The sequence below is a fragment of the Marmota marmota genome, unplaced genomic scaffold, assembly GCF_001458135.2.
Source record: "Marmota marmota marmota unplaced genomic scaffold, marMar, whole genome shotgun sequence".
In the NCBI taxonomy this organism is placed as follows: Eukaryota; Metazoa; Chordata; class Mammalia; order Rodentia; family Sciuridae; genus Marmota; species Marmota marmota.
Genome location: NW_026000080.1, coordinates 2,381,857 through 2,394,384, shown reverse-complemented (window position 1 = coordinate 2,394,384; position 12,528 = coordinate 2,381,857). Strand labels below are relative to the sequence as shown.

At 36.8% G+C, this 12,528-nt stretch overlaps 2 pseudogenes; both read right to left on the bottom strand.

The window, feature by feature from the left end:
• Window positions 1–243: 243 nt before the first annotated feature.
• LOC107158241 lies at window positions 244–3,072 on the bottom strand (annotated as a pseudogene).
• On the bottom strand, window positions 2,683–11,134 carry LOC125610362 (annotated as a pseudogene).
• Between the last annotated feature and the right edge of the window lie 1,394 nt (window positions 11,135–12,528).

Genomic DNA, 12,528 nt, shown 5'->3' with positions numbered 1-12,528 from the left:
ACACAATTACTCCACAGGTATTTGTTCTGAACAACTACTGCTGGCTTTTCATGATCTTGAGCCCCAAGTCAGATTCCACTGTGTCTAAGGGTAGACAGTTGATTCAAGCTTAACCCTTACTGTTTTAGTTTGGATTACTGCAAACACACCTAGGGATTAGAGTGAATGCCTGGCAAGGTGTAACTGCAGAGATAAACAATGTCAATAATTCTGTGACACGGTTTCTTCAAGGTCCCTGAAAGTTCATGTGCGGAATGTCTGGCAGTGTCTTTTGTATGCTTTAGTGTTGCTGTATTTCTGAAGGAGCTCTTGGGCCTGTTGCAACATTTCTTGGATCACACAGCAGGACACTGGGACCTGATATGAAGCAGGATGAGGCAGTAGTCCTGCACATTTAGGAAGGGCCATATCTTAAATACTCTCAGGAAATTTAGCCATTATTTCATTTGTCTCTGTAAGGCTTTTGGCTCATTCAGGCAAAGAGACTCTCTCATTTTTTTCTTCTTTACATGGGCTCTGAGGACTAGCAAGGTCCTCTTCTTTCTGTTCAGGTTAATTCTTATCAGGATCATTGGCTGTGCATTTACAGAGCTGACTCTTCTGGTGTTGTCGGGTCATTTCAGGCAAAGTCTCTTGGACTTCAGCAATAGTTCTTCATGAGTTCTGGAAACTGGCATGCTTTTCTGAAAAGAGCTCCTTACAAGCACTCAGCATTTGCTTACTTTCTTCTGTGAGTCTCAGTTGTAGTCCTGCAGGTCTGCTTGGGCTTTGGGTGAGAAGCAGCTTCAGGGTCAGTCTTTTCAGCCCTGGCACTGTCCACCTACTCTATAGAGAATATCTTCCTGTGACCAGCCCTTACCCAGTCACTGGACTCAGGGCAAGGCCTGGAGAGAGAGACCACCAGATTTCATACAGACACCCATATATTTAAAAAGGCCTCCAAACTTTTGAAAGCTGATATGGCTGGGGATTTATGGCCACCCAGTTTGTCTCTTAGGTATTCACAGCCATCAGGGAGAAAGGCCGAATAGATATCTTGCATGATGGTGAAGTTCCCAGAGTCGTAGCTCTGAACCACAAGCTGAAGCAATGCTTTCATGGCCTCATCCCAGGAGGCTACCTGTTGACTTAGCATTGTCAAGGTCAAGTCATGGCAAATGAGAAGCAGGAGTTGTTTGGAGGGAGTGTTATTTGTAGCAGATGGATACTGGATGTTTAATAGCTTCTGAAACACTGCCTGATACTGCTCTGGAGTGTCAAGGCTGAAGATGCTCTTCCACCCTGCAGTCACTCTCTATATAAAGGACTCTTGTATGCCTGTGGCCCAAAAGTGGTAAAATGAGGAGCTTCTGCCTTCTAGAAACTGCTTTTCCTCCAGATGCCTTCATAGTAGCTCAAGCAGGCAACACCAGTCTCTGACTCTGTAGACTTTCAGGCAGCTGCAAGTCTTCCTGGGTTCTCACCAAATTCTTGGCTAGAAGCAGCTCTTGAGTACATCTGAAAGCCAGAGAAGCAGACAACCCATTTTCTCCTACAATTGCAGACAGCTCTGCAGCCATCCTAAGTGATGCTGCATCTCCCTTTTTGGCCAAAACTTTGGTGGCATCATAAGGGGGAGTAGCTCCTAAATAGCATTTGGCTGCTATGGCATAATGGCCATCTCTTTCTAGATGGATCCCCAGATGAGATACTGGTCCTTCAGGATCGGATCCTCTGGGTATAACCAGGCATTGGCAACTGCAATAGCTTCCTTGTAAAAATGGTTTGACTTGAGCAGCTCCACAGCTTCATACACTTTGTGAAAGTAGATGAGAGGCAGCCTTGATACTGATCCTGAAAACACAACTGTTTGGCAAAGGCTTCTACAGCCCATAGCATACATGGTAGCAAGCTGTTGGTGCCATAGCCACAGATTTTTTTTTCAGCTCCCTTCTTTCTGTACTGTTTAGAAAATACCCTTTAGATCTCCTTTCCAAAGCATGAACTGGTGAAATAACTCTGGGTGGCCATTTTTCAAGTTTCAATCATTCCTTCAGTTTCAATCATTCTATACAAGGCAGCCCTACCTGTGAAAATCCCCAGGTGAAATCTTTCCTCAAGATCTGCAGACACATCCTCATTTAGCTCTTTGCAGGGCTTTGCAGTTGCTAGTACCAAATAGTCCTGATAAATCTCCTCTTTAGACCTGTAGCCTAGGCTTGAGCTCAGAGGAAGCATGAAACAAGTTTTCTCTTTTTGATTAAGGCTTCTGGCTTCTTTTAGGTGGCTCCTTTTTCAGGAAAGAGATTTCTGTCATTAACCATGACTTGACTTTTTAAAGCATGAGGAAACTGGAGTACTAATAACTGGTTCTTTAGAAACCATTGAAGCGAGGCCACAAGGTGACTCTGGCTCCTGTGCTTCCTTCATCCCTTCTTGGTCTGACAGGCCATTCTAACAGATCCTGAGTTCTCCTTTGTGCTCCTTTCTTAGCTCCTGTCAAGTGACTCTTGCTTTACAGGCACTCACAAGATGAGCTTTTTCTTCTTTTTGGACTTTGGCTTCGGTTGAGAGAGCCATTTTTTCTCTAATTCAATACTTTTTTGGTCATGAAGAGGCCAAGAATGAGCTTGCATGGAAGTCAGCCATTTGTACACACAGAAGTCACCTTCCCCTGAGTAAATGCAATCTGGAGCCAATAAGGACTATGCCACACAAACAGGCTTTTACTGGAGAACATCCCATACTGGTATGATATCCCATACCATCACAGAAAGCAGACACTAGCCTTCCATCATGATGTAGGCCCCATGCCAGACTAGTACTCTTAGCTGTATGTCCTGAGAGGGCCTAGCAGGCTCTATAATGGTCACTAGAGATTCAAGATTGCTCTCTAGGACAGTTTTCAGATTGTTCACATAAAATGACCACATTGTTGGAGACAGAGACTATCAGAGAGCTTGGCTACACCTGGCTGCCATGAACATGATACCAGGAAATGATACTCACAAGCTTGTGACTATGTTGGATGGTCCAGATCAGTCTCAGGTTGGGAACCTGAAATATTTCTATTGATCCATCTTCATTGTCAAGGGCTAGGGATATAGTTCAGTTGGTAGAGTACTTGCCTTGCATGCACAAGGCCCAGGGTTCAATCCCCAGCACCACACACACAAAAAAAGCAGTCTTCCATATTCATTGCCAAGAGCCATGATTTTGCCATCTGCTTTCCAGCTGATTTCTGTGTATACAGCAATCTGTATTTTGATGGAATTGACTCCCTGATGAGTTTATTGATATCAAAGGCTCCTCCACTCAGCTTTCAGGGCTTATGCTATAGAACAATCCCTTCGCCTCCATAGGTGTATAAAGTGAGGGAAGGTCTGTCCTTCTCCTCTGAGTAACATTGGGGGTGCTTGTTGTCCCCAAGCTAATGTGTATACAGTCTTCTTATGATATGTGCTATAAATTTGTGGATGTTTATTAGAGTAAATGTCACTTTTCTGTCATCAGTTCCAAAAGCTAAGTAACTTTCCTTGTTTGAGTGCCAGCACAGCACTGTAACGTTGGACTTGACACCCTGCCAAAAGTTTTTCACATCACAGTTATTCTTTATGGAGAGTATATTCCATACATGGATCATGCCATGCCCAGTGCCTATGGCCAAACAGCCCACATCCAAATGAAAGAAAGTCAGGCTGTAGGGAAACCCACCAAGGGAAAGCAGGGTCCAGCATCACTCCAGAGTGGCCAGGTCCCGACATTTTACATTTCTATCCATTGATGTGGAAAGAAGCAGCTGTTTGTCATCCTCAGTTTACAAGGGACATAAATTAAATGAAATTCTAGAATGAGTCTGTCCTTCTGATGAAGTGAGAAAGAGGATATATTTCTGACTCCAAGACTGAGTGAGCAGTTCACCTCAGCAGCAGTTCACCTCAAAACCAACTTGTCACCAGGTGCATTGGCTGATCCCTAGGCCAGCAGAGTGTCAACCACAGGCATTCTTTGACAGTTGGATCTATACCCTGTCCTCTTCTCATCAGAAAGGGAAGTTTCAAAATCATCACTCCTCTGTCTTGAGAGCAGTTGCAAAATGTGGCCTTGAAGTGTACTTCAAACCTGTGAATAACTTCTCCTTTCTTATGAATGTAAATTATAACCACTATGCCATCCTTGTAGCAGATAGCGACTAAAGCTTCATGATGACATGAACAAGTATGACAGAAAATTGCCCTTGGTTCTACAAAGAGGTGCTGGCTGTCATTTCTGTTAAACCAGTAACAGAAAACTACTCCTTTTTCATCCCGGGATACTATTAAATCTTTTACTCAAGGAGACCAATGCAATGTTAATTTGGTATACTGATGTAGTGCGTGAAAATCCAAGATTTTCACGGTCCCATCATTGGAGCTGGTGGCACAGAGGTTGTATTGACCAGGATGATGAGAAAATGTGAAGCCAGAGACTCTTTCAGTGTGTCCCACCAACTCTCCTATGATTCTAAACATGGGAATCCCCAGGGTCATGCCTGCTCTTGAGCCCATGTGCCCAAGGAAGATGGAGGTCCAGGCCATGAAACCAAAGAGGCCCCCAGCACTGCATCACTGCAGTGGGTGCCTGCCAGTTAAGGGAGGGAGGCAGTGTCCACAGTTTCTGCCCCAGAATCAATGGCAACAAGGCTGAAGGAAGCAGCCACAAGGATGGATCATTGGGAGCTCCTGAATACATTATTTTCAAATATACCTGGCGTATTCCCCAAGATAGAACATATGTTAGACTACAATGGCAGTTTTAACACATTTAAGAGGACTGAAATTATATCAAATACCTTTTCTGACCACAACAGTATGAAACTGGAAATCAATAACTGGAGGAAAACTGGAAAATTCAAAAATATATGGAATTTCAATACCACAATGCTAAACAACCAATGGTTGAAAAAAAATCAAAGGTGTTTTAATTAGCTTTTGCATTGCTGTGACCAAAATACCTGACAAGAACAAGTTAGAGGAGGAAAGGTTTATTTGGGAGTCCACAGATTCACAGTTCTCTGTTTATAGAGATTGCCAACTCTATTGCTCTGGGCCCAGGGTGTAGCAGCTCATCATGAGGGAAAGACATAGCAGAGGAAAACAGCTCAGTTCATGGTGGGGTCAGAAGAAGCCCTAGGAATAACAACTCTTCCAGGGCCCACCCCCAGGGACCTATCTCCTCCAGTCATGCCTACCCGCCTACAGTTAGCACCCCATCAGTCCATTCAAACTAGGATGAACTAATTAGATTACAGTTCTCATAAACTAATCATTTTACCTCTGAATATGAGGACATTTTACCTCCTGCACTATGAGGACACCTCATATTAAAACTATAATAAAAGGTAAATATATAGATACATAGATATATATAATAAGTGTGGGGAGTGTGTGTCTTAAGATGAATAAAAATAGAAACAGAATAGACCGAAACTTGTGGTATATAGCAAAAGCAATTCTAAAAGAGATTAAAAACAAAGAAAGAAAGAAAGAAAGAGCTCAAGTAAAGGACCTAACATTATGCATAAAGGAACTAGACAAAGAATAATAAGTCCAAAATTAGCAAAAGTATGAAAATAGTAAAGATTGGAGCAGAAATAAGTAAAATAGAGACTCAAAAAAAAAAGAGATCAATAGTTGGTTTTTTAAAAGGTAAACAAAATTGACAAATGCTTAGCTAAAACTAAGAAAATAAGAGAGAAGACTCAAATAAATAAAACCATACATGAAAGACGAGACATTACAACTGATACTGCGAAAACACAAAAGATCTACAAAGGATTACCATGGACAATAAATGCCAACAAACTGGATAACTTAGAACAAATGAATAAATTCCTAAAAGCACACCTATTGAGCCTGAATTATTTAAGAAAAATAAAATAGCTGAAAAGACCAATAGCAAGTAAGGAGATGGAATCATTAATCAAAAGCCTTCTAACAAAAAAAAGTTCAGTAGGAAGCTTTGCAAGGTTATGGATATGTCTATGATTTTAAAGGTGAAGATGGTTTTATGATTAAATACTTATCCCAAACTCATCAAGTTGCAGACATTAGATGTGCACGGCTATTAATAATAATTATATCCCAATAAAGCAGTTTTATATTTTTTAAAAAAGATTCTATATAATGGAGGCACACAACTTTAAGTATTCAATCACAACAAGAAAAATCATTGAACAAATTTAATATATAAGTTGGGATAAACATTTGGTTTTAAAGGAAGTTTCCATCATCTGCTTGGGACTTTTGATCTTGATAATAAGCTTGATGATATGGAAAGGATTAAATAATAATCATCTGAACTTAGGTGATATATAAGTTTAAAAAAAATCATAATCCAAGACCAGTGCTAATGGCAACACCAACAAATTAAAGAAAATAATTGGTCAAAAGTTAAAATCAACAACTGGTTGGCATATCTTTTTCACTAAGACATAGTGTGTAACATAACAAATTTCATATTGAAAAGAGATATTTTGCATATGAGATATGTATTAAACATCCCAATTTTAAGAAATAATTTCAAATTTCAATATTGTCCAAGTCAGATATACCAAAAGCTATGAGAGTTACATATATTCACTGAAAATAATATTTATGATTTAATTTTAAACACTGCTTTAAAGTGTGTTACATAAGTCACTAAAGTAAGAGACTGAAAAAGACCTTAGCATATGGAAAGATCTCCCATGTTCTTGGAGAGGCAAAATTAATGTTGTAAAAATATTAATGTCCATACTACCAAAAGTGCTATACAGATTTAACACAATTCCTATTAAAATTCCAATGATGTTCTTCATAGAAATAGAAAATACCGTGATGAAATTCATTTGGCAAAATATGAGCCCCAGAATAGCCAAAGTAATTCTTAATGAGAAAAGTGAAGCAGGAGGCATCGCAATCGCAGACCTTAAATTATACCACAGAACTATAGTAACAAAAACAGCATGGTATTGGCACCAAAACAGACATGAAGACCAATTGAACAGAATAGAAAACACAAGACAAACCCATATACATAATTATCTCATACTAGACAAAGGTGCCTTAAACATACATTGGAGAAAAGATAGTCTCTTCAACAAATGGTACTGGGAAAACTGGAAATCTATATGTAGCAAAATGAAATTAAACCCCTATCTCTCACCATGCATAAAAATCAACTCAAAGTGGATCAAGGACCTAGGCATTAGACCAGAGATCCTGCACCTACTAGAAGAAAATATAGGCCCAACACTCCATCATTTCGGCTTAGAAAATGACTTCCTCAACAAGATTCCTAAAGTGCAAGAAGTAAAATCAAGAATCAATAAATGAGATGGTAAGAAACTAAAAAGCTTCTTCACAGCAAAGGAAACAATCAAGAATGTAGATATCCTACATAATGGGAGAAAATGTTTACCCTCCTGCACCTCAGAGCATTAATCCAGGATATATAAAGAACTCAAAAAACTTAACACCAAAGATATAAGTAACACAATCAATAAAGTGACTAAGGAACTGAACAGACACTTCACAGAAGAAATACAAATGATCAAAAAAATATATGAAAAATGTTCAACATCTCTAGCAATTAGAGAGATGCAAATTAAACTACATTCATATTCTACCTCATTCCAGTCAGAATGACAATTATCAAGAATACAAGTAAACAACAAATGTTAGTAAGGATGTAGGGTGAAATGGACACTCATACATTGCTGTTGGGACTACAAATTGGTGCAACCACAATGGAAAGCAATATGGAGAGTCCTCAGAAAACTTGGAATGGAACCACCATTTGACCTAGCTATCTCACTTCTTGGCATATATCCAAAGTAGTTAAAACCAGCAGCCACATCAATTTTTATAGCAGCTCCATTCACAATTGTTAAGCTCTGGAGCCAACCTAGGTGCCCTTAAACAGATGAGTGGATCAAGAAAATGTGGTATATATACACAATGTAGTATTACTCAGCCATAAAAAAGAATGACTTTATGACTTTTGCCAGTAAATGCATGGAACTGGAGACTATCATGCTAAGTGAAATAAGCCAATCCCCAAACCAAAGGTCAAATATTCTCTTTGATATGCCAATGCTAACATACAACAAGGCAGGGAAGGAAAGAATAGAAGTTCAGTAGATTAAACAAAGGGGAATGAAGGAAAGAGAGGGAGAATGGGAATGGGAAAGACAATAGAATGAATCTGACATAACTTTCCTATGTTCATATGTGAAAATATCACCAGTGAAACTTCACATCATATACCACAGGAATGGGATCCTAATTAGAATAAGTTAAACTCCATGTATGTATAATATGTCAAAATACACTCTACTGTCATATATATCTAACAAAAACAAATAAAACAAAAAATAATTTAAAATGTTTTATGTAAGTAACATATTTATTATGAAAAATGTGGATAATATAGAAAAGAATTAAAGAATAAAATAATAGTAAATTGTAATACCAATAAACAAAGGAAAAATGCTAAAGAGTTTTATTTTTCCCAGATATTTTCTATCCATGTATAAATATTAAAATCAAATTCTAAATTCAGTTTTCATAAACAACCTTCAGAAACTTGACTCTGTAATATTCTTGATAGATATAATTTGTTACCTATCTTCCTAATAATAAATATGTATATTGTTCAGAATTTTTTATTTTAAAATAATATTGTCATAAATATAGTTGTACTAAATATATAACCTTGTATATTACCTTAAAATAGATCCATGGGCATGAGATTGCTGAATCAAATATAATTTTAAAAATAATCACATACCATGTATTTTCATCTTGCTTTCCCAAAAGGATATACCAATTTTACCCTTCCACTAGAAAGGAATGATAATAGCCACCTCATTGCTCATTCACAAATATTTTTTAATTACCTTTAATGTCAGTCAATTACATAATATCTATACATAAAAACTTATTGTAATATTAATGTAAAATTTGTGAATTTTTTAAATCAAAACTATACTAAAGATTGTCTTTGTTACTATATGAATAAAGCAGTATTATTAAAATATAAGCAATATTTCAATGAGAAAGATTAGTTTATAATCAATAGAATTAAAAAATTGATTAAAATCATTCATACCACACCTGGTGCAATATCTTGCACATAGCAGGTATTCACAAAAGTCTATTAGATGTATGGTTGTTGACAAAATTTTAATTCATTGATTAGTGAAGAAGTAACTCCTAAAATAATAGTGCTTCCATATTGGGGACCCTAGCAACCATTGGATCTAACACTTTCACTGACAAGATATAGACACAGAACCCCAGAGAGTTTAGTAAATTAACAAATTTCACTCATCCATGTTTTCAGAAAACTTAAGTCACAAAATTCACTTTCTAAAACTACTATAACAGTAAAACAGGTGTGTTGTTAGATCCTTGTTAACCAAGTACTACAAAAGTTGGGCATTACTCGCGAAAGAACAAGCAGAAATGTTGTTCACTCATTATTCCCTTAGAAGTTACCATGTTCCTTTAGAAGCTACTATATTCTCACATGATCCAGCCTCTCTACCTACAATTGATTGATCAGTCTTGAGTTCTGAAACTCATTACCCCAATGCTTGTCAATAGTTAAATAGCTGAGCTTGGGGCATCTCTGTTTAAAGTTAGGTCAAGCAAGTCTTTCCTCTAAAATTATTTTAACTATTTCCATGAAGTAAACCCAAAGATTTAAAACTTAAGCGCCATTGGTCTATATGTTAACTTCACATAGCAGAAATCTGTTTTAAGAAAAAAGTGGTGTCAAAGCAGTAGTGCACTCAGATAGCTTTACTCACAACCATAAATTCTTCTAAGAAATTCTTCATCTAGGACTTCAAAGATCTATAAATAAAGTTCCAAAGAAAATAAGCAAGTGAAAGTCAAACATCTCTAAACATAAAGGAAACAAGCCACCATGGGTGAGATCCAACAACAACAAAAAAAATATGTAAAAAGAGTTACAAAATGTTACTATTGGCTGGGTGCGATCCAGAAGCTGAGGCAGGAGTGTTCAAAGCCAGCCTTAGCAACAGTGAGGCACTAAGCAACTCAGTGAGATCCTGTCCCTAAATAAAATACAAAATAGCTGCGAATTTGGCTCAGTGGTTGAGTGCCCTTGAGTTCAATCCCCAATACCTGCCCCAAAAAATGTTACTATTAGAGATATTAAACACAGGATATAGACTAAGAATGCTTACAGTTGTTTTTTAATTTAACAAAATTAATTTTTATTGCTTCATCATGCCAGTCTTAATTGAAATAGACATTTTATACTTCTAGTGCTTGGTAGTGAAGAATCCAATGACTATACGTAAGTACACTTTAGGGTCACTGTTTAGACTCATGCTAAGGTGCCATCTTTTGCATCATCATCATCAAATGTCAACACACTAACCAAATGTTCTTTCTGATAAGTGGATGCTTATCCATAATGGGGGGTGGGGACCCTGGGAAAAATGCAGAAGTTTGATTGGGCAAAGTGGGGAGAGGAGCAGGTATGGGGGCAGGAAAGATGGTGGAATGAGATGGACATCATTACCCTAGGTATATGTATGACTGCACAAACGGTGCAATGCTACATCACGTACAACCATAGAAATGAAAAGTTGTGCTGCCATTGTATACAATGAATCAAAATGCATTGTGCTGTCATATATACCTAATTAAAATAAATTAATTAATTTAAAAATGTCAACACACTAAAAAATGCAAATTTTTTAACATGATAATTAAAATAGTTTTGAACTTTCAGAGGGGATTTAGGAGGGCTTCAGGGAGCTGCAAACTACACTTTGAAGACCATGAACTTGGACTAACCTGGATTTACACTTGAGCTTGCAATGGGAACAACTATCCTTTTAATCATATACGAATTGAGGATGGCTGAAAAATATAAAGTTTTTAGCAAGAAGGGCAGGCGAGTAGATATTAAGGCAATTTACATGGTGTGCTACTGAATTTAGAAGTTAACAAAGTTTGCTTGAGATAATGTTAAGTACAAAATTCTTGAGAATTATACAATAATCAATCATAGCATTCTCTAAATTGAAACAATACTTAGTGTTGTATAAAGAACAAGCAGAAAACCAATCAGCATAATCACTCATGTCCAGCATCTTCACTAGATCATAAGCACCTTGAAAAGGTAATGACCATAACTAAAACAATACTATTATAACCCTGCATGGCAGAGCCCCTGACATATTTTAAATGTTCATTAAGTTTACTGAATGAATGAACAGATTAATAAAAATGGAGAGAATATTCTCAAATTCAGGGTATGATTATTGGCAGCAAATAGAATGATGTTTCAAAGATGATGATATAACAGAAGAAGCAAAGAAAAAGAGTCATTAAAGGCAATTCTGAAGGAGTATTTACAAGGAAATTAAATTGCCAATTCACTGTATTCTTCAGTTTCAAGTTTTTTTAACAGCTAATTCCAGCTTTATCTCTATAGGAATTAAATATGACATCTAAGAATGACTGCACTGAGGCATAAATGGGTGTGTGCAGTTGTGCTGTCTCATTCTTCTAAATCAGTGAATCACATCCATTGGTGAGCTCTTAATATTCCCTTCTTTAGATTCCATATTACAAAGAATGTCATTTACTTTTAACTGATCTTCATTTGTCTCTTTGAAAGGCAGTGTAACTGTGTAAAAACTGAATTGCTATTGCATCAATACTTGAACCCTTCCCAGCTTACAACTTTCCACCCAGAAAAAAATATCTTTTAGGAAGAAGAGGCACTAGCAAAAGAATTTTAAAAATCAGTTTTAATAAAGATCACTTTAAAAACTCTTAGATATTAAATTTCTGAAATTTTGTGGCAATATGATTTTTATGCTTGTCCACTTCTATTTCAGATACAATTTAATAATGACTTCTTGAAAGGTTTTTTTGCCTCCAAATTATCAAAAATGAATAATTAAGTTCTGAAAGACTTGTATCTAATTCTTAATTCTTAAGGCAAATCAGCCAAAGAAAATTCCATCATTCAGCCTAAAATTGAAACAAAATAGAAATTCCTCTCATACAAAATCAATCGTAGAAATCCACATTTTGAATCTTCTACTGACAACTACTGTTTATAATAAAAAGAAACTATTTTCAAAATAATTTTTAAGATTAATATCCATTTATCATCCTTTTGAAAGTGTTATATGTCACACGTTTAAAAAAAATATAGACTCTGAAACTGATTGACCTGAGTTTTCAATATTGTAGTTGTCCTTTTCTGAAAAATATAATCTACAGCAAATTAATTTCTCCACTAAGAAACGGCCTACCACCATATCTTTCCTGACTCTCTCTTCATACAGAAAGTATTCCCCAACTTTTGGCTTGCTGCAGCTGTGTTTGTAACTCATAGAACTTTTCTATTTTTGTTTTAATCTTCTTATACTCTAATCTAATCTGTGCAACAAGTTCTTCAAGTTCTTTGGAGGCAATGCCTATGTTTTCCTCATTTCTGTTCTTGCTACAGAGCAGAACACTGGGCCTGGCA